At 42.3% G+C, this 26,137-nt stretch overlaps 1 protein-coding gene across 1 annotated transcript in view; it reads left to right on the forward strand.

Moving 5' to 3' along the window:
- The window catches only part of arhgap39 (Rho GTPase activating protein 39), a 353,142-nt gene that overhangs the window by 83,609 nt on the left and 243,396 nt on the right, over positions 1–26,137 (forward strand). The window lies entirely within an intron of this gene.

The following is a 26,137-nucleotide window of genomic DNA, read 5'->3' on the forward strand; positions in this document are numbered from 1 at the left end:
TGCTTGGCCTGCTGTGTTCATCCAGCTCTACACCTTGTTATCTCCTCCTCAATGCTGCCTTGACTGACCTGGCTCAACCAATCAACATTTAGATTAAAATCCCCACGATAAATGCTGTACCATTTTTACAGGCATTAATTATTTTTTTGTTTATTACCCACCCCAATGTAATGTTATTATTTCGTGGCCTATAGACTATGCCTGTTTGTGATTTTTTCTTCTTAGAATTTCTAATTGCCACCCAAATGGAACCAGCCTTGTTCTCCATAGAACCTATATCATCTCTCACTATCTCACTGATGTCATCCTTAAATATCAGAGCTATGCTATCCCCCTTACTTTCCTGCGTGTCCTTCCAAATAGTCTGATACCCCGGATATTTAATTCCCAGTTGTGACAATCCTAAACCATGTCTATATAATGGCAACTAAATCATACTCATTTGCGATGATTTGTGCCATTAACTCATCTACCTTGTTTTGAATGCTACAAGCACTCAGGTAAACTGCCTTTATGCTAGTTTTTATACCTTCTTTTTGAATTCTAACTTCTCCATCCATAATATCTCCTGAGTTTTCCTTTCTTTTAACTACTTTCATAGTCTTTGATGTAGTTAAACCCTCCTGCATACATGTTAACCTTCTGCTTTCTTGTCTATTTACCATATGCTTCCTGTTGTTTTCCCCTTCCCTTCTACCCCAGTTCACCAGTTTAAAGTCCTAGTGACTACCCTATTTATCCTTTTCGCTATAGCACTGGTTCCAGATCGGTTCAGGTGGAGACCATCCCAACGATATAGATCCCTCCTGTTCCAAAACTGATGCCAATGTCCCATGAAATGGAGCCCTTCTTGCCCTCACCACTCCTTTAGCTACATGTTATACTTCCCTAATTTTCTTATCCCTAAGCCAATTTGCACGTGTCTCGGGTAGTAATCAGGAGATTATAACCCTTGAGGTCTTGTTTGTTATTTCCATTCCTAGTGCTTGATAATGCCAAACAGGTCCTCCTTCCTAGCCTTGCCTATGTTGTTTGTCCCAACATGGACCACAATGAATTTAAAAAAACAACTGGATCCTTGCCCTCCTGCTTGAATATCCTTTCAAGTGGGTTAGAGATGTGCCTCACCCTGGCACCGGGCAGGCAACACATCATGTGGGACTCTCGATCCTGCTTACAAAGGATGCTATCAATCTCCCGAATTGTAGACACCTCTACAACTACCACTTGTATTTTTGCTCCCCCCTCTTGAATCATAATTTGCATCATTGTTAGTCACGGGTGAGATTCCGGAAGACGGGGGGATAGAGAATGTTGTGCCCTTATTCAAGAAAGGCTGCAAAGAAAAGCCTGGAATTATAGACCAGTAAGCTTAACATCTGTGGTAGATAAGTTACTTGAGAAGTTTCTGAGGGATAAGATATACATGCATTTAGAAAGACAGGGTTTGATTAGGAGTAGTCAGCATGGCTTTGTGCGCAGGAGATCATGCCTCACAAATTTGTTAGAGTTCCTTGATGAAGTGACCAGGAAGGTTGATGAGGGCAAGGTGGTAGACATACCCTATATGGATTTCAGTAAGGTCTTTGGTAAGGTTCCACATGGTAGGCTGCTGTGGAAGGTTAGATCGCATGGAATCCTGGGAGAGCTGGCAAATTGGATACACAATTGGCTTGATGGTAGGAAGCAGAGGGTAATAGTGGAAGGATACTTGTCACACTGGAGGTGTGCCTCAAAGATCGATGCTGGGCCCATTGCTGTTTGTTATCTATATCAATGATTCGGAGGATTAGTCAGTTTACAGATGACACTAAAATAGGTGGTATCGTGAACAGTGAGGAAGGTTATCAGAAATTGCAGTAGGATCTCGATCAGCTGGAGAAGTAGGCCAAGAAATGGCAAATGGAGTTTAATATAGATAAGTGTGAGGTGTTGCATTTTGGAAAGTCAAATCAAGTTAGGAGTTTCATGGTGAATGGTCGGGCCATAAGGAGTGTAGTGAAACAGAGGGACCTTGCAGTTCAGGTGCACAGTTCTCTGAAAGTGGAGTCACAGGCATAAAGGGCAGTGAAGAAGGTTTTTGGCACACTGGCCTTCATCAGTCAGGGCACTGAGTATAAAAGTTGGGAAGTTATGTTGCAGTTGTACAGGATATTGTTCAGGCTGCGCTTGGAGTATTGTGTTCAGTTTTGGTCACCTTGCTATAGGAAGGATTTTATTAAACTGGAAAACATGCAGAAGAAATTTACAAGGATGTTGCCAGGATTCAAGGGACTGAGTTATAGGGAGAGAATGGCAAAGCTAGAACTTTTTTCTTTAGAGCATAGGAGACTGAGGGGCGTTCTTACAGAAGTGTATAAGATCGTGAGAGGCATGTCTAGGGTGAATGTGCTCAGTCTTTTTCCTAGGGTTGGTCAATTGAGGACCAGGGGGCATCAGTTTAAGGTCAGAGGGGAAAGAATACATGGGAATCTGAGGAGCAACCTTTTTACACAGAGGGTGGTACGCATATGGAATGAACTGCCAGCGGAAGTGGTTGAGGTGGGTACATTAACATTTAAAAGGCATTTGGACAAGTACATTGTAAGAAAGATTTAGAAGGATATAGGTCAGGTGCAGGAAAATGGGGTTAGCGTAGATGGATATTTTGGTCAGCATGGACCAGTTTGGGCTGAAAGGCCTGTCTTCATGCTGAAGGACTTTATGACTCTATGAATGGCCTCCTGTAACACGGTGCAGTGGTCAGCTGACTCATCCACCCTAAAGCCCTTTTCCTCAACCTCACAGGGAGCAAGTTCCTGATGATGGGTCTAGGCCCGAAGCATCGACTCTCTTGCTCCTCTGATGCTGCCTGACCTGCTGTGTTCCTCCAGCTCCACACTGTATCCACTCTGACTCCAGCATCTGCAGTTCTTGCTATCTACCTCATACCTGTTGGACAAGGTCAAGAGCTGAGGCTTCTCGGTTCCTGAATTCAGGATTCCTCCACCTGCCTCACTTGCAATCACACCCTGCTGTCCCTGATCACTGACTGAATTTGAAGTACTTAATTTACCAGGTGTGACCACCTCCTGAAACAACGCGTCCAGGTATATCTCCCCCTCCCGGATGTGCTGCAGTGTTTGAAGTTCCAATTCCAGCTCATCAACTCTGAGCCAAAGTTTCTCGAGCAACCAACACTTGCTGCAGATGTGGTCACCGCAGCTCGCAATGGGATCTGCCAGCTCCCACATCATACAGCTACAGCACATCACCTGCCCAGCCATTTTTGCTTAGTTAATTACTTTATTAATTTATATAAATTTGTCAATTGAGCCCACACTGTTGGATTCACTCTGCATCATAAACTAGGCATGCAGCCAGCTGAGCTAACTAATCCCCTCTCTCGGTAAGATGTTGCTTACTCTGCATTTGAGAATGTTCGAGGCGTTTAATTATTTGTTTAAAATAGTATTTATTAAAAAGTAATGATCACAGTGATGGGGAACACGGTTGAATGTGAGAATTCATTCCCCTTATATTATGAAAATGAAAAGAATTTACAGAACTGTTTCCCAGGCTCGAACAATATTGATTTGCAAATTCTGAAAATAAAATTTTTAACTGAATTCTTGTGTGGAAATGTGTTTGACTTGGACTCAAAAGATCCATCAACTGGATTTTCTCAATAAACAAAAAGTTATTGATTTTTTACAAAGCAAAACCTTTTCAATTAAGATGCAGAATAAGTCAACACACACAATTCAGTTCCAAAGAAGAAACATATCTGATTCAAAATGTTAACTTCGTTTCTCTCTCCACGCATAAAGCCTGACCTGAGTTTCTCCAGCATTTTCTGTTTTTAATTACCATTAGATTAGTTTCTAACTCCAGATTTTATTGCCATGGTGGGTTTCAGAATGTCACGTCCTCAGAGTATTACCCTGTGTGGAGTTTGCAGGTTCCAGTAGTATCCAAGGATATGCAGGCTAGGTGATTAGCCAGGGTAAATGAGGGGTTATGGGGATAGGGTGGGGGCCTGGTGCCTGGGTGGGATGCTCTTTGGAGAGTCAGTGCAGATTTGGTGGACTGAATGGCCTCTTCTGCGCTCTAGGGATTCTGCGTTCCGGATCACGAGTCCAGTGACGTGACCACTACATACCATTTTATTGCAAATGTACCCTCACTATACCTATTGCTGTCTTGTTTGTGTATATGGACACATAGAATTAGAGAATTTTACAAATTGATCGGCGATTTGCTCCCTTACCTCTACCAGCATTCTAGGATGTATCCCATCTGGACCTAGTGATTTCTCTACCTGGGGTGCTGCCAGCCTCTTTAGCACCTCTTCTCGATCTATCAGTATACTGCTCAGTTGCACAACACCCACATTTTCAACTGGGCAATTGTCACCATTTTCTAATTTGGTAAGGAAAGATGCAAAGTACTCATTCATTACCTCCAACATAAAAAATCTTTCTGAATTGTTCTGATCTGGTGTTTTGTGAGTTTTTACATTTTTACATTTGGAGCAATGATGTTTGTTAATCAGAAAGAACCTTAAGATAATCTGCAAAACTATCATCCCTGCATCTCTACGTTCAGCAGTTATAAAAATGCAAATGAGACATGAGGTTGTAGAAGTGTTCAAAATTATCAGCTGTCTTTATCAATTAGATAAGGAGTAACTGTTCTCACTGTAACCAGGAGAATATGTTTAAAATAATTGGCAGAAAGTCCAGAGGGAGATATGGGGGAAATGCTTTTATATTGTGAGCTGTTATTGATCTGAAGTACATCGGCTAAATGAGTGATGGAAGTGGGCCCATTTTTAGCAATTACTTGTATTATTATGGCACTTTTAACATAATAAGAATTGACAGGAGCCATTATCAAACAAAATTTGCCAGTGAACCACAAGGAGATATTAGGACGGGTGAGCCGAGGAGGGAAGGTTTTAGTTCAAGCCTTAAATCAGGATAGAGAGTCAGAGAGTTTCAGGGAACAAGTTCGTGGAGGGTAGGCATCTGAAGCCATGGACGCCATTTTTTTATGACCAAAGGAAAACAAAGATGTGCAAGTGGCCAGAATTGAAAGAAGGTAAAGTTTTAAGAAGGTTTGTTGGGCTGGTGTGATTAAGTAGATGGGATAAAGCCATGGAATGATTTCCCTTGTTGAGACAGACATCTTGAAATTTATTAACAACACTAACTGTGTACACTGATATGATATCTCAAACTAACCCTGGCAGTTGGTTAGCTCAGTTGGCTGGGAGTTGGTTTGCAATCCAGAGGGATGACAACAGTGTGCGTTCAACTCCAGCACCAGCAGAGGTTACCATGAAGGCCTGTCCTTGCCTTGAGGCTTGGTGATCCTCAGGTTAAACCAGTTGCCACTCTCTGATGAGAGAGTAACCCTATGCTCTGGAAGGACAGTGTACCTTTACCTTTTCCTCAGACTTACATATCATCTGGGTTGTATGCTTGCTTCATTGACAGTTACATTATATACTGAACTTACTGGCTGACCGCTTAACTGAGTCACTGAGTATGATGGGGACCTTTTATACGTGTCATGATGTTACCTAGTTATCTTAAGGATACAGTCCCTTTTCTGAGGTCTGTGCAGCAATCAACAATCTCAACACCAGGATAAGCTTAACGAGCACAAGGGTGATGGATGAATGGGACTTGGCAAGAGTCAGTTTTGAGCAGCAAAACACGAGGATGAATTTGGATGAATTTTATAATGGCTAGAAGTTGGGAGTCCAGGAGCATTTTGGAAAACTCCAGATTGGATATAACAGAAGATTAAGTGAATGTTCCAACAGCAGATGAACTGAATGGGTGGCTGAGATAGGTAATGTTATGGTGTAGAATTAAGAGTCAAAGTTAGGAATTTAAAAATTAAAAGTAAATCTGGGAAAAGCGAAGTCCCTAGATGTGAGTTACTAGAGAATGTTGTTGAAATGAACATCGTAAACATATTTATGAGAGTAAGCATTGGGTGATGATTAGAACACAGAATGGAACAAATGACATTTTCTGTCCCGAAAAACCCCTGTATCCATACATAAATATTTTTGGCTTTTGATCATTAGTTAAAACCTAGGGCTTAAAAAATGTATCTTTACTTATAAGCTAAAGAGAATAAATTGTTACTTCTTCTCAAAGTTTAGTATCTAATTAAACCTGATACTGTGGAGAGTAAGTACCTATCTGATTGTTAACACCTTCAGTTTTGCTGTGATATCATACTGGAGATTGCTTTTATGCTCCACCAATGCATGTGATTTGGTTCAAAGTAATTTCACTGGTTAAATCAAATGGTGTCAGAGTAAATGACTGGGACTTTCAAAAAGCAGTCATGCATGAAAAACATTTATAACTGAGTAACATAAGGAGTTGAAATTGTGTAATTATGGATGCTGGGAGCTATTCTTACAGGAATTATGTTAATTCATTGCACAACTATTGCAGTTTGGGCTGTTTAAACATTATTTTTCTTTCAATAGTTTTATCATCTTCTCCTCAATTTAGCTTTGTTGCTGGAGAATCACAAATGAACATCTCACTTTGCCCAGGGCAAGCAATTATCCTATTTTACAGAAACACTGCAGAATGAAAATCTCACCATACCTGTTAAAAAAGGGAAAGTACCGCTGCGTCTGCTCCCAAGATGGGCCGTACCATTCTTGAACATCCCAGATGTCCTTCTATTTCAAGGACCGTAACTTTCTCCCTCCGGTGATCGAAAACGCCCTCAACCGCATCTCTTGCGTTTCCTGCACTTCTCCCCCCCCCCACAAAAATAAAGACAGAACCCCCCTTGTCCTCACGTATCACCCACCAACCTCCGCATCCAGCGTATCGTTCTCCACCACTTCCGCCACCTACAATCCGACCCCACAGCCAAAGAGATATTTCCCTCCCTACCCCTATCTGCCTTTTGTAGGGGCCACTATCTCCATGACTCCCTCAACTGCTCTACACTCCCCACTAGCCCCACCACACCCAGCAACTTTCCCTGCAACCACAGGAAGTGCTACACCGGCCCCTATACCTCCCCCCTCACCTCCACTCAAGGCCCAAAACAAACCTTTCATAGACAGGTGTTCACCTGCACATCATCAACTTGGTCTACTGTATGTGCTGCTCCCAGTGTGGCCTCCTCTACATCAGTGAGGCCAAGTGTAGACTCGGAGGTCATTTTGTAGAGCACCTGCGCTCTGCACGTGACAAACGACAACCGTCTCCAACCATTTTAACTCCCGCTCCTGCTACGTGTGTGACATGTCCATCCTGGGCCTCCTCCAGTGTCACAATGACGCCACCTGCAAACTGGAGGAGCAACACTTTATATTCTAATTCAGGAGCCTACAGCCCGATGGCCTAAACACGGAATTCACCAGTTTTAAAATCTCCCCATCCCCAGCCTCATCCCATGACCAACCGTCCCTCTCATCCCCACCTTCTTGATCTGACACAACCTGTTCATCTTCTCTCCCACCTATCCACCCCTCCCATCCCACTGCCCAATCCCCACCACTCCCTACTTCCACTCACCTATCACCATCCCACCTATCTTCCCCACCCCCACCCCTCTGTATTTATTTCTGAGCTCCCTTCCCCTTCCCCATTTCTGAAGAAGGATCCCAACCTGAAATGTCAACTTTCCTGCTCCTCTGATGCTGCCTGGCCTGCTGTGTTCCTACAGCTCCATACTGTGTTGTCTTTGACTCCAGCATCTGCAATTCTTGCTATCTCTGAAAGTACTTGGGAGTTGGTTGTTGCAGGCTTATACTACTGTACACTTAAAATGGTTTACATGAGCAAAGATGTTGAGCAAATATTGAGAAGTGCAGTAACAACTGGGTAAAAGATTTGGAACCTGACCACAGATGGTTAAGTCATATATTCACTTTCATCAATTCAGTATAGCTTTCTCTAGTCGTTCTTAGTTTTGTCTCGTGGTGAGTTCAGCAGGTAGATGGAGCAGCACTCCGAAAGCTTGTGATTTCACATAAACCTGTTAGACTGTAACCTGGGGTTGTGTGACTTCCGAGTTTCTCCATTTGAGAAACCTTCTTAAAACCCATCTTTTGTCCAAGCTTTTGGTCAGCACTCATGATAGCTTCTTCCTGAGCATGGTTTCCATTTCCTTCCTCTTGTACCTCTGTGAAGTATTTTGGGATATTGGAGGTGCTACTGAAGCACACATTATTGGTGGACAAGAACTGGCATAATGTTACATTATCTGAAATCTTAGCTGTTCACACTACATATCTCCTGATGTGACAGTCTTTATGGACATGCAATGGCAGCTGAAGCACAGTTGTGCCTGGATTTATTGCATGAATGAGTTTCTTCTGAATTATTCTGGATTCATCATTGAGTGGCACGGATCATTTGACAGTGTAACATGCTTTTAGCATTGGCATAAAACAGGACAGGATTTATTATCTTAGCACTTGCCAGCCTGTCTAAAGCACCTCATTTACAAGAACAAAAATATCCACTCTTTTGAAATGTAGAAGCGACAGGCTGGTGAATGCTGTTGGAAATGATGTTTTTTTTAAAAAAGTGACATTTCTTTCTCCAGAAAAACTGATTTCTATTGCTTGATCATCCTCACATATAATTTTTTCAAGTTCACTTGTGGGATGTGTGTGATGCTGGCTGGTCAGCATTTATTGCCCACATAATGCAAGTATCAATGGGAAGGGTACAAAGGGACAGAGGCATCTGGTGCAACTACATTCATTTAATGTGAACAAAGGTAAATTAACATGATCAAACATTAGTTTTCTTTTGCTTTTATGAACAGGGGCAATAATGTATTAAAACAAATAGACAAGACAGGTGACTGGGGTAACAGTGGGGGAGCACTTTGAGACCAGTGATAGTTCTATTAATTTTAAAATACTTATGGAGAGGGACACAACTGGTCCACAGGTTCAAGTTCTAAATTGGGACAAGGTGAATTTTGATGGAATTAGACAGGAGCTTGCAGGGGTTGATTGGAGCAGTTTCTTTGCAGGTAAAGGGATCTGTAGCAAGTGGGAAGCCTTTAAAAGTGTGATAGCCAGAGTTCAAGGTCTGTATGTTCCTGTGAGGGTGAAGGGCAGGTTGGCAGGAGTAGGGAATCCTGGATAACAAGAGATATTGAGGCTTTGACCAGAAAAAAGAAGAAGGCATGGCTCAGGTCCAGGCAGCTGGGATCAAGGGAATCCCTGGAGATATATAGGGGATACAGGAGATTGCTGAAGAAGAAAATCAGGAGGGTGAAAAGGAGACACAAGATAACTTTGTTTGAGAAGATTAGGGTGAATACAAAGAGATTCTTCAAGCATATTAAAGGAAAAAGAATAACTAGAGGGAGAATAGGACCCCTCAAGGACCAAAGTGGACATGTATGTGTGGAACCGCAGGATATGGGCAAGGTCCTCAATGAATATTTCTTCTCTGTATTTACCGTGGAGAAAGACATCAAGACTTGGGAACTTGGGGAAGTTAGTGGTGATATCCTGGGGACAGTCCATACCACAGTAAAGATGTTGGATGTAGTAGAATGTATGAAGGTGGATAAATCTTCTGGTCCTGACCAGATATATCCAAGAACCCTGCAAGATGCTGACATATTTGCATCATCATTAGTCACGGGTGAGGTCCCGGAAGACTGGGGGGTAGCAAATGTTGTACCCTTATTCAAGAAGGGCTGCATAGAAAAACCTGGGAATTATAGACCAGTAAGCTTAACATCTGTGGTATGTAAGTTACTTGAAAAGATTCTGGGGGATAAGATGCACTTGGAAAGACAGGGTTTGATTAAGAGTAGTCAGCATGGCTTTGTGCGTGGGAGATCATGCCTCACAAATTTGTTAGTGTTCTTTGATGAAGTGACAGGAAAGATTGATGAGAGCAGGGCGGTAGACGTAGTCTATATGGATTTCAGTCAGGCCTTTGATAAGGTTCCACATGGTAGGCTGCTGTGGCAGGTCAGATCGCAAGAAATCCAGGGAGACCTGGCAAATTGGATGCACAGAGATAGTAGGGTCTAGGCCTAAAATGTCAGCTTTCCTGCACCTCCGATGCTGCTTGGCCTGCTGTGTTCATCCAGCTCTACACCTTGTTATCTTAAATTGGATGCACAATTGGCTTGATGGTAGGAAGCAGAGAGTAATGCTTGTCAGACTGGAAGCCTGTGACTGGAGGTGTGGCTCAAGTGTTGGTGTTGGGACCATTGCTGTTTGTTATCTATATCAATAATTTGGATGAGAACGTACAAGGCATGATTAGTAAGTTTGCAGATGACACTAAAATAGGTGGTACCGTGGACAGTGAGGAAGGCTTTTAGAAATTGCAGCAGGATCTTGATCAGTTGGCAAAGTGGGCCGAGAAATGGTAAATAGAGTTTAATATAAATGGCCTAGTGGCATTATCACTGAACTATCAATCCAGAGACCCAGATAACGTTCTAGGGATCAGGTTGGAATCCCACCATGGCAGACGGTGGGATTTAAATTCAATAAATATCTAGAAGTAAGAGTCTAATGATGACTGTAAATCCATTGTCAACTGTTGGAAAAACCCATCTGGTTGACTAATGTCCTTTAGGGAAGGAAGCTGCCATCCTTACCCGGTCTGGTGCCTACATGTGACTCCAGACCGACAGCAATGTGGTTGACTCTGAACTGCCCTCTGGGCAGTTACAGATGGGCAATAAATGCTGCCTAGCCAGCAATGCCCTCATCCCATTAATGAAATTTTTAAAAACCTAACATGTGCTTTCTTCTTTTTCTTTATAACACTGTTGATATCCTTTGGCCTCCATTTTGAATTTGCTGCCCTTGCCCTGCACTCTTAGAGAAACACACTGGCCCAATATTTTTCTTTTATTTCCCCGAAACTGTTTAATTTCCTTATTTATCCCTGTTACATTTCTGGGTCTCCCACGAGCCATTTCTGTCAGTGTCCCCGTGAATATAATTCACTGACTGGAAATGACACAAACCCTCTTGTGTTCTAGCCTTATGGAGCAGAAAAATGGTTAGGATTTGGGCTATAAATTAGGGATTGGGTTTAATAAAGAAATAAGATTATGAATAGTAGCAAAAGTTCCAAGCAACAGTTTTCTTTAGTTATGGATATTTTCCTCATCAACCTGTTCAGAGATGTAATTTGGAACAGGTGATACTTGATCCCAGATCTTGTGGCTTAGAAGCAGGGACAGTACCACTGCACCACAACACTTATTTCCTTGGTTATAGAGTATATAATTCACTCCTGTCTGGTGCAAACATTATGGAGAAAGCAACACTTTTCTAGCTCTCCCAATATTGCTAACCTTGGACTTTGACAATGCTACTACATGATGGTCATTGAGTATCTGTGGAAGAAGAGGTAGTGAATTGAAAAATAGCTGCAAATAGGTCCTACCTGGGCACTGTCTGTCAATTGATCATCTACCCCGGATTTGCCTTGCTTCACTGTCTTTTCTCACTTGAATTTAAGGCACAAAGCTGAGTTTAAAGTAACAATCAAGGCTGATTTTTACTTCATATACAATGGTGTCTGATAGCTGTATTATTATTAATGATATATTTTACCAGCTGATCAGATTAAATCATCAATTTTGTTTGCAAATACGCAGTTTAACAATAAAAGGCAGATCAATCTCTCAAAATTTTTTGTAATACTTTGCACTTTTCCCAAAATTAAAGAAGCAATAGAATTAAAATGACTAGCAAATTCACAGACGCAGATGTAAAATGTCCTTTGTCTTGATTTTAAAATGCTCAGGCACCCTGTATCATCTTTTGTATTCCTCAAGCTCATTCAGGCTTTAAATCATATTCCTCCTCAGAAGGTGACACCAGTAAGCAGCTTCACCCCTGCATTCATTTTTACTAATAAATATTGCAGTGCTGTTCCGACTGCCTGGATCAGCAAGAGCTTCTTAGTATTGACTACATTGAATCAGTCATCCTGTTATGCTGTTCACTCAGCCTGAACTAGATTTTTAAGTAACCTCATTGCCTTGCTTGACATTGAGCTGATCCTCTCGCCCCACGTTGAGGCAACTTCTAAAACCATCCACTTTAAGCTGTCAATATTGCCTGCTCCCTTCTTCCCAGTGTGGCTGAAACTTCTTTTATCACCTTTGAAGTCCTTCTCACTGAAATCACGATCTTCACTCTCTACAAGTACGAACTAACTCAAAACTGTTTAGTTATTACTTAGACTTCCTCACCCAAAACCTTTGTATTTGTCTGCTTGCTTAGTGATTATTTGTCATTTTAAATTTGCTTAGTTTTTTTTAAGTTATAAGAAATGTGCATATTACTTGCTATGTAATGAATGATTGACCTTTTTACTATTTGGCTGAATGACTTAATTGACTTTCAGCATACTGATTTTAAAAACTCCTCTCTTCAATGTAAAGTCACTTTCTTTCATCACAAAATCTCTGCAACCACTTCCAACCCTATACTCTAATGCAAAGGTTCTCCTTTCTGAGTCTGTTCTATTGTGTGTTTCCCTTTCTGCTCTCTGCCATAAGCAGCAGAGCTTTCATGATCCCACTTATCCTCCTAAGCCTGTCTTCCTTGCAGGATCTTGTTCCATCCAGAAAATCTACATTTTCAGTCTTGACTTTGTCCCCAAACTCCTCACTAAATCTCACTTACCCTTCGTGATGCTCCATGGGCCATTTCACAATCCTAATGATAGTATCTAAACATTAAGTTAATATTGTTATTGTTTTCAATCTTTGTGGTCTCCTGCACTATTGACTGGTCACCCTGGTTTCTCAATTTGAGAAAGAAGTGCTGGTGATTGTCTGTGATAGCTTTTGCAAGCTATTCCAGTAATGTAAAAGCCAGCCACCTATCACTGGTAGCTTATTGTTTCTGACAGCTTTGATTTGATTGATGCTTCCAGCATATAAGGTAACATGATTGGTGTGAGATTTATAAACAGACACTGTGATACCTGGAGATAGTGTCAAGACTCGGAGGTTAAATATTGCAATTAGAGTCTATTGGTAACGGTAGGAATAGCTTGGCCTGAGGCTTCACAGATATCCGCACCTGAGTTTGCATCGGATATTAAAGCAGTTGTCTGTGACTTCATCTTTCTAGATAAATGACATCTTCCAACTACCTGCCTAATATTAAAGGATTAAATTGCAATCTCCTTGGGATTTGGGAGTTTCTTTTAGTATTAAATGCATTGATATTCCTCCGTCTGTATTCCAGGGTCATGCTGATATTGACAAAAGCAGCTTAAACGTTCAAGGTGTATGTGTGCACTGCCTACTTCCACCAGCTAAAATTGACAAGAAGATTTCTACATGGGACTCTTCAATTATTAAATGATTACTCCTAACTAATTTTGGGTGTCAGAATGCATTTTTAAATGAAGGTTTTTCACCTATCACATAATAATACCCTTTCAAAGAGTTCCTGTTCTATCCCAGACCAGAGACTGGAACACAATCCACACCGATACTCCAGTGTCATACTGTCAGGGGAGTCATTGTTCTAACAAGACTGTTAAACCAACAGGTACATTTTATTGCGAGTATTCACTTTCAGGTGTCAAGATCTCCAGTAGGAGCAAGTCAAGACTTTTGGTGAGAGGTTTCTCATTTCAAAACATTTTCTATATTAGAAAGCTTATTCACTTTATTGGAACATCCTGAGGTTGTGAAAGGTGTTGTAAAAATGTAAGTGATACTTTTTTCTTCAAGAGGTTCCCTTCAATTTCATCTGCACAGAGATCTTCAGGCATATTAGTTCCCTAAACCATCTTATCTATTTATCTCATGGAGTTTTCATAGATGTCAGAAGACCTTCAGTGTGTTTCTGGTGTGAGCTGATACAATGAGAGCCAGTTGCTGCTCAAGTGTTGAGAGAGGAGATGATGCAGTGGTAATGTCACTGGACTAGTATTCAAAAGACCCTGGCTAATGCTTTGGAGTCATTGCTTCAAACCCCACTGTGGTATTTAAACTCAATTAATAAACCAAGTATGTAATGTTATTACGTGGAAATCCCCCACCCCAGAGTACATTTTGTACCCTTGCCACCCTAAGTCTTTCCTCCAAGTATTGCTCGACATGGAGGAGTAGTGATTTATCAGCCAAGGGAGGACAGAATCTGGTAACAAGCAGGAGATTTCCTTGCTCATGTTCAATCTGAAGCCATAAAACGTAATGCTATCTGGAGTCAATGTTGAGGACTCCCAGGGCAACTCCCTTCCAATTGTATGGAACTATTCCACCTCACTGCTGGGTCTGACCTGCTGGCATGACGGGACCTATCCGGGGATGGTGATGTTGGTGTCTGGGACATTGCCTATAAGCTATGATTCCGTGAGTATGACTATGTTAGGCTGTTTCTTGGCTAATTTGCAAGACAGCTCTCCCAATTTTGGCACTAGCTCCCAGATGTTACTAAGGAGGACTTTGCAGGGTTGATAGGGCTGTTTCTGCTGTTGTCTTTTTCAGTGCCTAGGTCAATGCCAGGTGGCTCATCTGGTTTCATTTCTTTGTTGAGACTTCGTAGCAATTGATACAACTGACTGGCTTGTTAGGCCATTTCAGAGGGCAGTCGAGAGTCAATCACATTGCTGTAAGCCTGGAGTCACATGTAGGCTTGACCAGATGAGGATGCGAGATTTCCTCCCCTGAAGGACATTGAGCTAGATTGGTTTTTCCAACAATTGACAATGGTTTAATGATCACTAGTCGATTCTTAATTCCAGATCTTTTGTGTTGAATTTAAATTCCACTATCTTCCATGGTGGGACTCGAACCCAGGACAACAGAACATATGCTGAGTTTCAGGTTTAATAATTCAGATGTTTCTGGATTAATAATCTAATACCAGTAGGCAATCACTTTTCACTATTGCTTTGTACTGTTGGGCAACTTGAGCAAGGTGTGGCTTGGAGAGGTTCTTGTTTTATCCAGTTAATTTGGAAAAAAGCCTGTTAATTTGGAAAAAGTCTGCTAATAACCAGCTGAATTGAAGACAATCCTGCTGGAAACAAGTGGAATTGGAGGAAAGTTTGCTATTGACAAGATGCCCAGTTGATTGGTATGATTTCTGAAAAGAAAACAATCTGCATCATTTAAAGGTGAAGCTTTTAGCTTGAAAATATGATTGAAAGAACATCTTCAGAATGTATTTTTTGAGCAAGCTCTGTCTGCATGATTTCAGAGACAACCATACACAATTAGTGACTTGACCACACTAGCCAGATCAGCGGACCAGGCTCTGGAATAGTCTGAGCCTTATCCTGCTGCCTTTAAGAATAACCCATTGAGTAAATTTTTTTTCCCAGAAAGTCAATTGTTGCTGAGACATCCTTTATTTTTCTTTTCCTTCTTTGAAGAGTGTTTTCATATTTGCATGGCTGTTTGGAGATATTTAACATTTATATTTCGATATTACAGCCTGTGGATGTGAACCAATTATTGCATCTTCAGAAAAAAGGTTTTGTTTTCATAATAACCCAGTAATTATGTTTATCAAGAAGCCTGGTTGGTAAATCATTTTGTTTTAAATCTGATCTGAAGAGAGTATTTAATTGGATAACTTGGTTACTGGACAAGGTATTTTTGTTTGATGATGTGATCTGCAGAGTATTGGGACCAGAGTGACAGTACATTCCTTCAACCTCAGTCATAATACCATCCAGCATGGGCGGCTCAGTGATTCGAGCTCTGAGCTGAAAGGCCTTCACCTTCCTGTTCCAATCCTCTATCACCCACTCTTCCTAGTTGCTTACTATCTGACTCACTCATGATCAGAACGAGACCAGGAGATTGGACACATCATGTAATTTATTAACAATTGTAACTGCAAACACCTTGGTAAGAATGCTGTGTTTGGCAAATGCTATTAGAAGGAAACAAAAAGACTTGTTTTGATATAGCATCATTTACAATCATCCCAACAGTCAAAATAGGTACTGTTGTCAAGTAAGAGACAATTTGCATGTAGCAATACGTTAATAACTAGATAATTTGTTTTTGTGATGTTGATTTGAAGGTAAATATTGCCCAGAGACAAGGGTTAAATTCTCTGCTCCTCACAATGTGCCATGGATTCTCTACATCTATTGTGCCACATTCATTGTCTCATCTGCAAGGACAGCTCCTCTGTCATTGCAACACTCCCTGAGTATTGCATGGAGCGTCACTGTTAATAGAGTCATAGAGTCATACAGCACGGAAACAGAAGCTTCGGTCCAACCAGTCCATGCTAAACATAATCCCAAACTAAACTCGTCCCACCTGCCTGCTGCTGGCCCATATCATTCCAAAACTTTCCTATTTATGTACCTATCCAAATGTCTTTTAAATGTTGTAATTGTATCCACATCCACCACTTCCTCAGGACGTTCATTCTACATGTGAACCACCCTCTGTAAAAAATTTTCATCTCATGTCTTTTTTAAATGTCTGTCCTTAAAAATGTGCCACCTAGTCTTGAAACCCCCATCCTAGGGAAAAGACAACTACCATTAACTCTATCTATATCTCTCATTATTTTATAAACTTCCATAAGGTCACCTCAAATTCCTACACTCCAGTGAAGAAAGTCCCAACCTAACCAGACTTTCATTATAACTCAAACCTTCCATACTTGGCAACATCATGGTAAATCTCTTCTAAACCCTCTCCAGCTTAATAATAATTTTTCTATAACTGGGCAACCAAAACTGGACACAGTATTCCAGAAGAGACCTCACCAATGTCCTGTACAACTTCAACATAACTTCCCAACTCCTGTACTCAAATTAATATTTGTATTCAGGTCTTGAGCTTTAACTCAGAATTTTGTAATTCAGAGGTTAAAATGCTGTCTCTTTTCTTAGACAGTGCCTCTGCTTTGAGGATGACTTGCTTCACTCTGAATTGAGGCACAGCTGACATTTTAGGAATATCAATCAAAAGATAATGGTTGACTCTTTAAGGCCTGTAAATTCTCTCCTCTCGAGAGAATCTGTCAGAGAATCTTCTCAGGAAGGCAAAATGCAATGTTGGCATTTATTTTGAGAGGACTTGAATATAAAAGCAGGGATGTACTACTGAGGCTTTATAAGGCCCTGGGGTCAGACCACATTTGGAGTATTGTGTGCAGTTTTGGGCCCCATATCTCAGGAAGGATGTACTGGCCCTGGAGCGGGTTCAGAGGAGGTTCATGAGAATGGTCCCAGGAATGAAAAGCTTAACATATGAGGGACGTTTGAGGACTCTGGGACTATACTCATTGGAGTTTAGAAGGATGAGGGGGGATCTAATTGAAACTTACAGAATACTGAATGGCCTGGACAGAGTGGATGTTGGGAAGATGCTTCCATTGGTAGGAGAGACTAGGACCTGAGGGCACAGCCTTAGAGTAAAGGGAAGACCTTTTAGAACGGAGATAAGGAGAAACTTCTTCAGCCAGAGAGTGGTGAATCTATAGAATTCACTGCCACAGAAGGCTGTGGAGGCTACATCTTTGAGTACATTTAAAACTGAGATTGATAGGTTCATGATTATCAAGGGATCCGGGGAGAAAGCAGGAGGATGGGATTGAGGAACTTATCAGCCATGATTGAATGGCGGAGCAGACTTGATGGGCTGAATGGCCTAATTTCTCCTCCTATGTCTCATGGTCTTATGGATGTTTACCATTTGTGTTGTCGTTTATTGGTTATCTGCAGTTTAGCAATCTTGAACTATTTTGCATTTACTGATAGAGTCATACAGCATGGAAACAGACCCTCAGGTCCAACACGTCCAAGCTGACCAGACATCTCAATCTGGCCCATTCCCATTTGCCAGCATTTGGCCCATATCCCTCTAAATCTTTCCCATCATGTACATGTCCAAATGACTTTTCAATGGTGTAACTATACCTGCCTCTGCCACTTCCTCTAGCAGTTCATTCCATTTCTGCACCACCCTCTTGTTTGAAAACTTGTTCCTCAAGCCCCAATTAAATATTTCCCCTTTTGTCTTAAACCTATGCCGTCTAATTTTGGACTTCACTACCTTGGGAAAAGGCCTTTGCTATTCACCTTATCCATGACCCTCATGATATTATAAAACTCTGTAAGGTTACCCCTCAACCTCTTATGCTCCAGAGAAAAAGTTCCGCCCTATCCAGCCTCTCCTTATAACTCCAACCCTCTGGTCCTGGTAACATCCTGGTAAATCTTTTCTGAACCTTTTCCAATTTAATAATATCCTTCCTATAACAGGGAGACTAGAACTGTATGCAGTTAAAAGTAACCTCACCAATGTCCTGTACACCTGCAACATGACCTCCCAGCTCCTGTACTCAATGCTGTGACCAATGAAGACAATGGTGCCAAATACTGCCATCACCATCCTGTCTACCTGTGATGTCACTTTCAAGGACCTAAGCACTTGAACCCTTAGGTCTCTCTCTTCGCCAAACTTCCCAGGGCCCTATTATGAACTGTGTAAGTCCTGCCATGGTTTGTCTTGTCAAAATGATTCAAAACACATGCAACATTTTGCCAACCAAGCTCTCTGTTTAGACCACATGATACATTATTGAGTGACTGAGTTTTCTATAATCCTTAAGGGAGAATTCAGGCAGCTAAACGGTGAGCTAACATTTCCAGATTAGCCTACTTAAGATAATACAATTAAAGGTATCTTAAGGCTAGCTATCAGATGCTGCAGTATGTACTTGGACATATCTTATGAACATTACTAATTCTGCTTTGTAAATTTTATATAATGCATTAGTAATCATACAAGTGGGAGGCAGTTTAAATGTATCGTGCGAATTAGGCATTGGCAAAATTAAAACATGCTTAAAGCGCAAGATTGGCATAAAATGGCTAGGTTAATTTATGGTGGGTTGTCAGTTTTACATAGAGCCAGACATGTTTAAAACCCAGCTAAGTATATTACTGATAAGCTTGTAGCTTTATAACAGTATGATTTCTTAATCTCATACAACCTCTTTGTTCCAATTCAGTCACGACAGTGATATCCATAACATCACAATTGTGTGTGGGGTTTTCAGTAGATCTAACCAGAGAGAAAAAAAGCAATGGAAATCTATACTAAAAGACTGAAATGGAATTGGAGTAGGCTCATGTGGACTACAAACAGTATGACAGATGATAACTTATTTGGTGACTTTTGTGCAATAAAAAAAGACCCAAAGCATTTCACAGGAGCATTAGAAAGCAACGTATGACACTGACCCACCTAAGGAGATATTGACCTGAATCTTTGAACGGTTGGAATGACAAGTAGATTTTTTGTGATCTTAAATTCTGCTGAGTTGACACAACTGCATATTTCTTCTAGGATCTTCTGATCTTGTCTTTTTCAAAAAATCAGCAGTGCAGTGACTATTGGGATAGAGTCAGGGAAGGGAAGACACACCCGTTTTTTAAGCACCCACTACTGTCTGGTAAGGAGTTTGAAGGCCCAGTCTTTGAATGTTAATGAGTGGTGAATGAGGAGGTAGGTAGCTAGGTGGGTAGATGGTTTTGTTTTGAGGGTGAGATAGATAGGGTGGGTGATGGGGGTGAGTCAGTGGTGGATTCGGGAGATTACTTAAGTGGTTGGAAGGAGTTGTCTAGTCTTGCTGCAAGGATAGTCAGGTTTCCAGAGGCAGTGGTCAGTTCAATTGGTTCTTGGGTTAGGAGGAGGGGTGGGGTCTGGTGAGATAGTCATGACGGGATGATGGTGGGGTCAGTTGTGGAATTACGTATGTATTCGACTAGATTTTAATATGTCTAACATTTCCCTGGATAAAATTCAGGGAGAACTTGCCAGTTGGATACAAAATTAGCTTGATGGTAGGAGACAGAGGGTAGTGGTAGAGGGTTGTTGTTCAGACTGGAGGTCTGCAACCGGTAGTACGCCACAACGATCGTGCTGGATCCACTGTTGTTCGTCATTTGTAAAAACAATTTGGATGAGAAGATAAGGCGCGTGATTAGTAAGTCGGTGGATTACACCAAAATTGGTGTAATCAGCTGGGCCAATGGGCAAGGAATGGCATGTGGAGTTTAATTCAACTAACATGTGAGGTGTTGCATTTTGGTACGACAAACCAGGGCAGGACCTACACAGTTAATAGTAGGGCCCTGGGGAGTGTTGTCTATCAGAAAGACCTAGGGATACAGGTGCATAGTTCCTTGAAAGTAGCGTCACAGGTGGACAGGGTGGTGAAGAAGGCATTTGGCATCCTTGCCTTCTTCAGTCAGAACATTGAGTACAGGACTTGGGACATCATATTACAGCTGTACAAGACATTGGTAAGTACACATTTGGAGTACTGTGCACAATTCTGGTCACCCTCCTATAGGAAGAATGTTACTAAACTGGAAACGGTGCAGAAAAGATTTACAAGGATGTTACCAAGACTGGAGGGTTTGAGTTATAAGGAGAGACTGGAAGGGCTGGGACTTCTTCCCCTGGAGCGTAGGAGGTTGATGGATGACCTCATAGAGGTTTCTAAAATCATGAGTGGCATTGATGAGGTGAATAGCAAAGGTCCTTTTCCCAGGTAGGGGAGTCTAAAACAAGAGGGGATAGGTTTAAGGTGAGAGGGGTAAGATTTACAAGGGACCTGAGGAGCAATTTTTTTCATGCAGAGGGTGGTGTGTATATGGAATGAGCTGCCAGAGGAAGTGGTAGAGATGATTACAATTACAATATTTAAAAAGCATTTGGACAGCTATTTGGATAAGAAAGGTTTAGAGGGATATGGATTAAACACAGGCAGTGGGAACTAGTTCAGTTCAGGAAATGTTTCAGAGATGGTAGGAACTGCAGATGCTGGAGAATCTGAGATAACAAGGTGTAGAGCTGGATGAACACAGCAGGCCAAGCAGCATCAGAGGAGCAGGAAGGCTGACGTTTCAGGCCTAGACCCTTCTTCAGAAATGGGGGAGGGGAAGGGGGTTCTGAAATAAATAGGGAGAGAGGGGGAGGCGGATAGAAGACGGATAGAGGAGAAGATAGGTGGAGAGGAGACAGACAGGTCAAAGAGGTGGGGGTGGAGCCAGTAAAGGTGAGTGTAGGTGGGGAGTTAGGGAGCAGATAGGTCAGTCCAGGGAGGACGGACAGGTCAAGGGGGCGGGATGAAGTTAGTAGGTAGGAGATGGGCGTGGGGCTTGAGGTGGGAGGAGGGGATAGGTGGGAGGAAGGACAGGTTAGGGAGGCGGGGACGAGCTGGACTGGTTTTGGGATGCGGTAGGGGGAGGGGAGATTTTGAAGCTTGTGAAGTCCACATTGATACCATTGGGCTGCAGGGTTCCCAAGCGGAATATGAGTTGCAGTTCCTGCAACCTTCGGGTAGCATCGTTGTGGCACTGCAGGAGGCCCAGGATGGACATGTCGTCTGAGGAATGGGAGGGGGAGTTGAAATGGTTCGCGACTGGGAGGTGCAGTTGTTTAGTGCAAACCGAGCGTAGGTGTTCTGCAAAGCGGTCCCCAAGCCTCCGCTTGGTTTCCCCGATGTAGAGGAGGTCACAACGGGAACAGCAGATGCAGTATACCACATTAGCAGATGTGCAGGTGAACATCTGCTTGATGTGGAAAGTCTTCTTGGGGCCTGGGATGGGGGTGAGGGGGGAGGTGTATGGGGCAGGTGTAGCACTTCCTGCGGTTGCAGGGAAAAGTGCCGGGTGAGGTGGGGCTGGAGGGGAGTGTGGAGCGGACAAGGGAGTCACGGAGAGAGTCGCGAACCATTTCAACTCCCCCTCCCATTCCTCAGACAACATGTCCATCCTGGGCCTCCTACAGTGCCACAACGACGCTATCCGAAGGTTGCAGGCATAGCAACTCATATTCTGCTTGGGAACCCTACAGCCCAATGGTATCAATGTGGATTTCACAAGCTTCAAAATCTCCCCTCCCCTACCGCATCCCAAAACCAGCCCAGCTCGTCCCCGCCTCCCTAACCTGTTCTTCCTCCCACCTATCCCCTCCTCCCACCTCAAGTCCCACCCCCCCCTCCTACCACCAACCCTCATCCCGCCCCCTTGACCTGTCCGTCCTCCCTGGACTGACCTATCTCCTCCCTACCTCCCCACCTACACTCACCTTTACTGGCTCCATCCCCGCCTTTTTGACCAGTCTGTTTCCACTCCACCTATCTTCTTCTCTATCCATCTTCTATCCGCCTCCCCCTCTCTCCCTATTTATTTCAGAACCCCCTTCTCCTCCCCCATTTCTGAAGAAGGGTCGAGGCCCGAAACGTCAGCCTTCCTGCTCCTCTGATGCTGCTTGGCCTGCTGTGTTCATCCAGCTCTACATGTTGTTATCTCAGTTTAGGAAATAGTGGTTTTGGATGAGTCAGGCCAAAGGGCCTGTTTCCATGCTGCAGAACTGTTCCAAGCCTTTGACTCTGAACAGATAGTCCGAGACATGCCCGTGAAGAAAGAGCAGGGTAAGCTGCTTGATGACGCAAAGATTATGGCAAAGGTACTAAATGAATACTTACTTCTGTGTCCACCAAATTAGAAAAGGGTGGTATGGCCTCGTTGAAAATGTGGGTGTTGAGCAGCTGACCAGTACAGTGATAGATAAAGAAGAGGTGCTAAAAAAAACTGGCAGCACTCCAGGAAGAGAACAGGCCCAAATAGGTTCCATCCTAGATTGTCGAGAGAGGTAAGGGAGCAAATCGCAGGGCTTTTAACGGAAATTTTCCAAGCCTCACTGAACAGGATTAGTGCTGAGGACTGGAGGATTTGACACTGTTGTTTAAGAAAGAGGCAGAGCATAATCTAGGAAATTACAGACCTGTCAGCTTGACATCTATGGTGGGAAAACTGATGGAGGCCATAATATGGGATAAGATAAATATACATTTAGAGAAAAATAAGTTAATACTAAACAGTCAACCTGGCTCTGTCAAGAGTGGGTTATGTCTGAAAATTTAATTGAGTTCTTTGATGAGGTGATACAGACAGTGAATGAGGATAGTGCTGTGGATGCTGTATATTTGGATTTACGTAAAACTTGGCAGGTTAGTTAGCAAATAAGAAATGTTTGGGATTGATGGGTCCTTGGCAGCATTGATTAGAAGTTGTCTAAAAGATAAGAAACAGAGGGTAGGTATAGATGGGCATTTCTCAGATTGGTGATGAGTTGAAAGTGATATTCCCCGAGGATTGGTGGTTGGGACCCTTGCTTTACCTGATTTATATAAACAAATTTGAGATGGACGTTGAGGACAAAATCTCTAAATTTGCCGACAATACTATGCGAGGGAGAGTAGTGAATTGTGAGGATGAAGCTGGGTGACTTCAGAGGGACATTAGCAAGTTAGCCAAATGGGCACACGCCTGGCAGATGAATTTCAATGTAGAAAAATGTGAGGTAATGCATTTTGGGAGAAGAAACACAGAGAGACAATACAGGCACAATGGTACAACTTTGAGGGGAGTACTGGAGCAGAGGGACCTCGGGGTTCAGGTGCATGATTCTCCAATGGTGGCCAGGCAAGTTGGAACAATTGTTAGGGTGGCTTATAGGATCCTTGGGGTTATAAATAGAGGCATAGAGTGTAAAAGCAAGGAAGTGATTCTGCACCTCTACAAATCATTTGTCAGACCACATTTGGAGTAAGTATTCAGTTCTGTGCACCTTATTTAGGGAAGGGTGTTAAACTCTCCTGGAGAGAGTTCAAAGGAGATTTACTGGAATGATATCAGGAATGAGGGATTTTACATGCAAGGAAAGATTAGAGAAATTGAATTTATTTACTTTGGAGCAGAGAAGATTAAGAGGAGACCTTATTGAGGTTTTTGATTTGATTTGATTTATTATTGTCACATGTATTGAGATACAGTGAAAAGTATTGTTTTTGGATACTAACCAAACAAATCATACCTTACATAAGGACATCAGGATAATAGAACAGAATGTAGAATATTGTGTTACAGCTACAGAGAAGGTGCAGAGAAATAGCAACTCTAATATATGAGAGGTCCATTCATTAGTCTGTTAACAGCAGAGAAGAAGCTGTTGTTAAATCTGTTGGTACGTGTTTTCAAACTTTTATATCTTCTGCCCGACGGAAGAGGGTAGAAGAGAGTATATCCGGGGTGCGAGGGGTGGAAGATTGTGTTGGTTGCTTTCCAGAAGCAGTGGGAAGTCTAGATGGAATCAATGGAAGGAAGGCTGGTTTTTATGATGGACTGTGCTGTGTTCACAGCTCTCTGTAATTTCTTGCTGTCTTTGGCAGAGCAGTTGCAGCCAGATAGGACGCTTTCTATGGTGCATCAATAAGTTAAAGTTATGAACAATTTTGACAGGATAAAGAAGGATATTCTGGTTCCACTAGTTAGTATGTCAGTAACTAGGGATCACAATTTCTAGATTGTCAGCAAGACAGCTAGGACTGAGAAGAGGAGAAACTACTGAGAATTGTTAGAATTTGGAATGCGCTGCCTGGGAGAATGGTGGAGGCGGATTCTATAGGATGTTTCAAGAGAGTTGGATATATATTTGAAAGTGATGCATTTAGAGGGCTATGGAGATGGGGCTGAAGAACGGGATTAGCTGAGTAGTTCTTTCAAGAACCAAGAGAATGGTTCAAATGACATCCTTCTGTACCGTAAAATTCTATAATTCAATGCTTAATGGGTCCCAGACAATAGGAGAATTGCCCTTTGGAAATTTAAACTTCTTGACAACTCCCATGAAGATCCATGTGTCCAGATTTTGTTATCTTTATTTGTACAGGTGACCTCCGATAATCCTGAAACCAGATGTTATGGCCCTGTAAGTCAAAAGATCAGTGGGTTAGTAAAAAGAGATTAATTTTAAAGAATTTCTTGAAGAACGAAAGAGAAGTACAAGTAGAGAGGAGATTTCAGAACTTAAGGCCTAGCAACTAAAGCTGGCAATGCTGGATGTTCAGAGAGATTCAAGAAGCAAGAATTAGACAGCATGGAAATCTTGCTGCTTTTTGAGTTGGAGGAGATTACTGAAATATGCAGAAGTCCGGCCAGTAAGGATTTGAAAACAAGGATAATAATTTTAGAAACAAAACATTGCTTGCCCAAGAGCCAGTGGAGGTCCGTGAACACACGTGATAGGGAACAGAACTTGGTGAGAACAAAGAGTTTTGGATAACCCCAAATTTCCAAAGATTTGAAATGTTTTTGTTTATTCATGGGTTGCAAGTGTCATTGGCTAGAACGGTTAAGAATCAAACACATTGCTGGGGATGTGCAGTTGCATATAGACTAGGCCAGGTAAAGATGGCATATTTCCTTCCCTAAAGAACATTAGTGAACTGAGATGGATTTTCATAGTAACAAGGTGTAGAGCTGGATGAGCACAGCAGGCCAAGCAGCATCAGAGGAGCCTTCAAGGGTCTAGACCTGAAACTTCAGCTCTCCTGCTCCTCTGATGCTGCTTTACCTGCTGTGTTCATCCAGCTCTACACCTTGTTATCTCAGATTCTCCAGCATCGGCAGTTCCTACTATCTCAGGATTTTCATGGTGACCTTTTTATTCCAGATTTTTCAGACTTCACCATTTGCCATAGTGGGATTCAAAGCCATGTTCCCAGAACATTACCCTGAAGTTCTGGAGCACTAGTCTAATGATATTGCTACCACGCTAATGCCTGTTCATGTGAGAATCCTGCCAGAAGTGCCTTGGAGTGATAATGCCTGGTGATAGCGTAGGCATGATTGAGACTTACAGCAGCACATGATCGGAGGCAGGGAAAGTGGGACAATGTTGTGGGGATATAATTGGCAAAATGCAAAAAATATGGGGTCAAAATCTTGGCTCGGAGTCAAAAATGGCCAGGCTGGTTTAGTTTCAGACTGTTACCAGGTAGAGTCTAGAGAACAGAGTTTGGAATGGTAACCGGAAACAATGGTTTCTGTCTCCCCAGTGTTTGATTGTGGGTAATCAGATATTGAATGAGCAATGTAATGATCATTCATCAATAGTGGAGAATTGAGAACGGTGGTGGTGTGACAGAGCTGGGTATCCTCAGCACACATGTGAAAACTAATGAGAGATAGTAGGAACTGCAGATGCTGGAGAATCCGAGACAACAAGGTGCAGGGCTGGATGAACACAGCAGGCCAAGCAGCATCATAGGAGCAGAGAGGCTCTCTGCTCCTAT

Source organism: Rhincodon typus, chromosome 2, assembly GCF_021869965.1.
Source record: "Rhincodon typus isolate 14 chromosome 2, sRhiTyp1.1, whole genome shotgun sequence".
NCBI lineage: Eukaryota > Metazoa > Chordata > Chondrichthyes > Orectolobiformes > Rhincodontidae > Rhincodon > Rhincodon typus.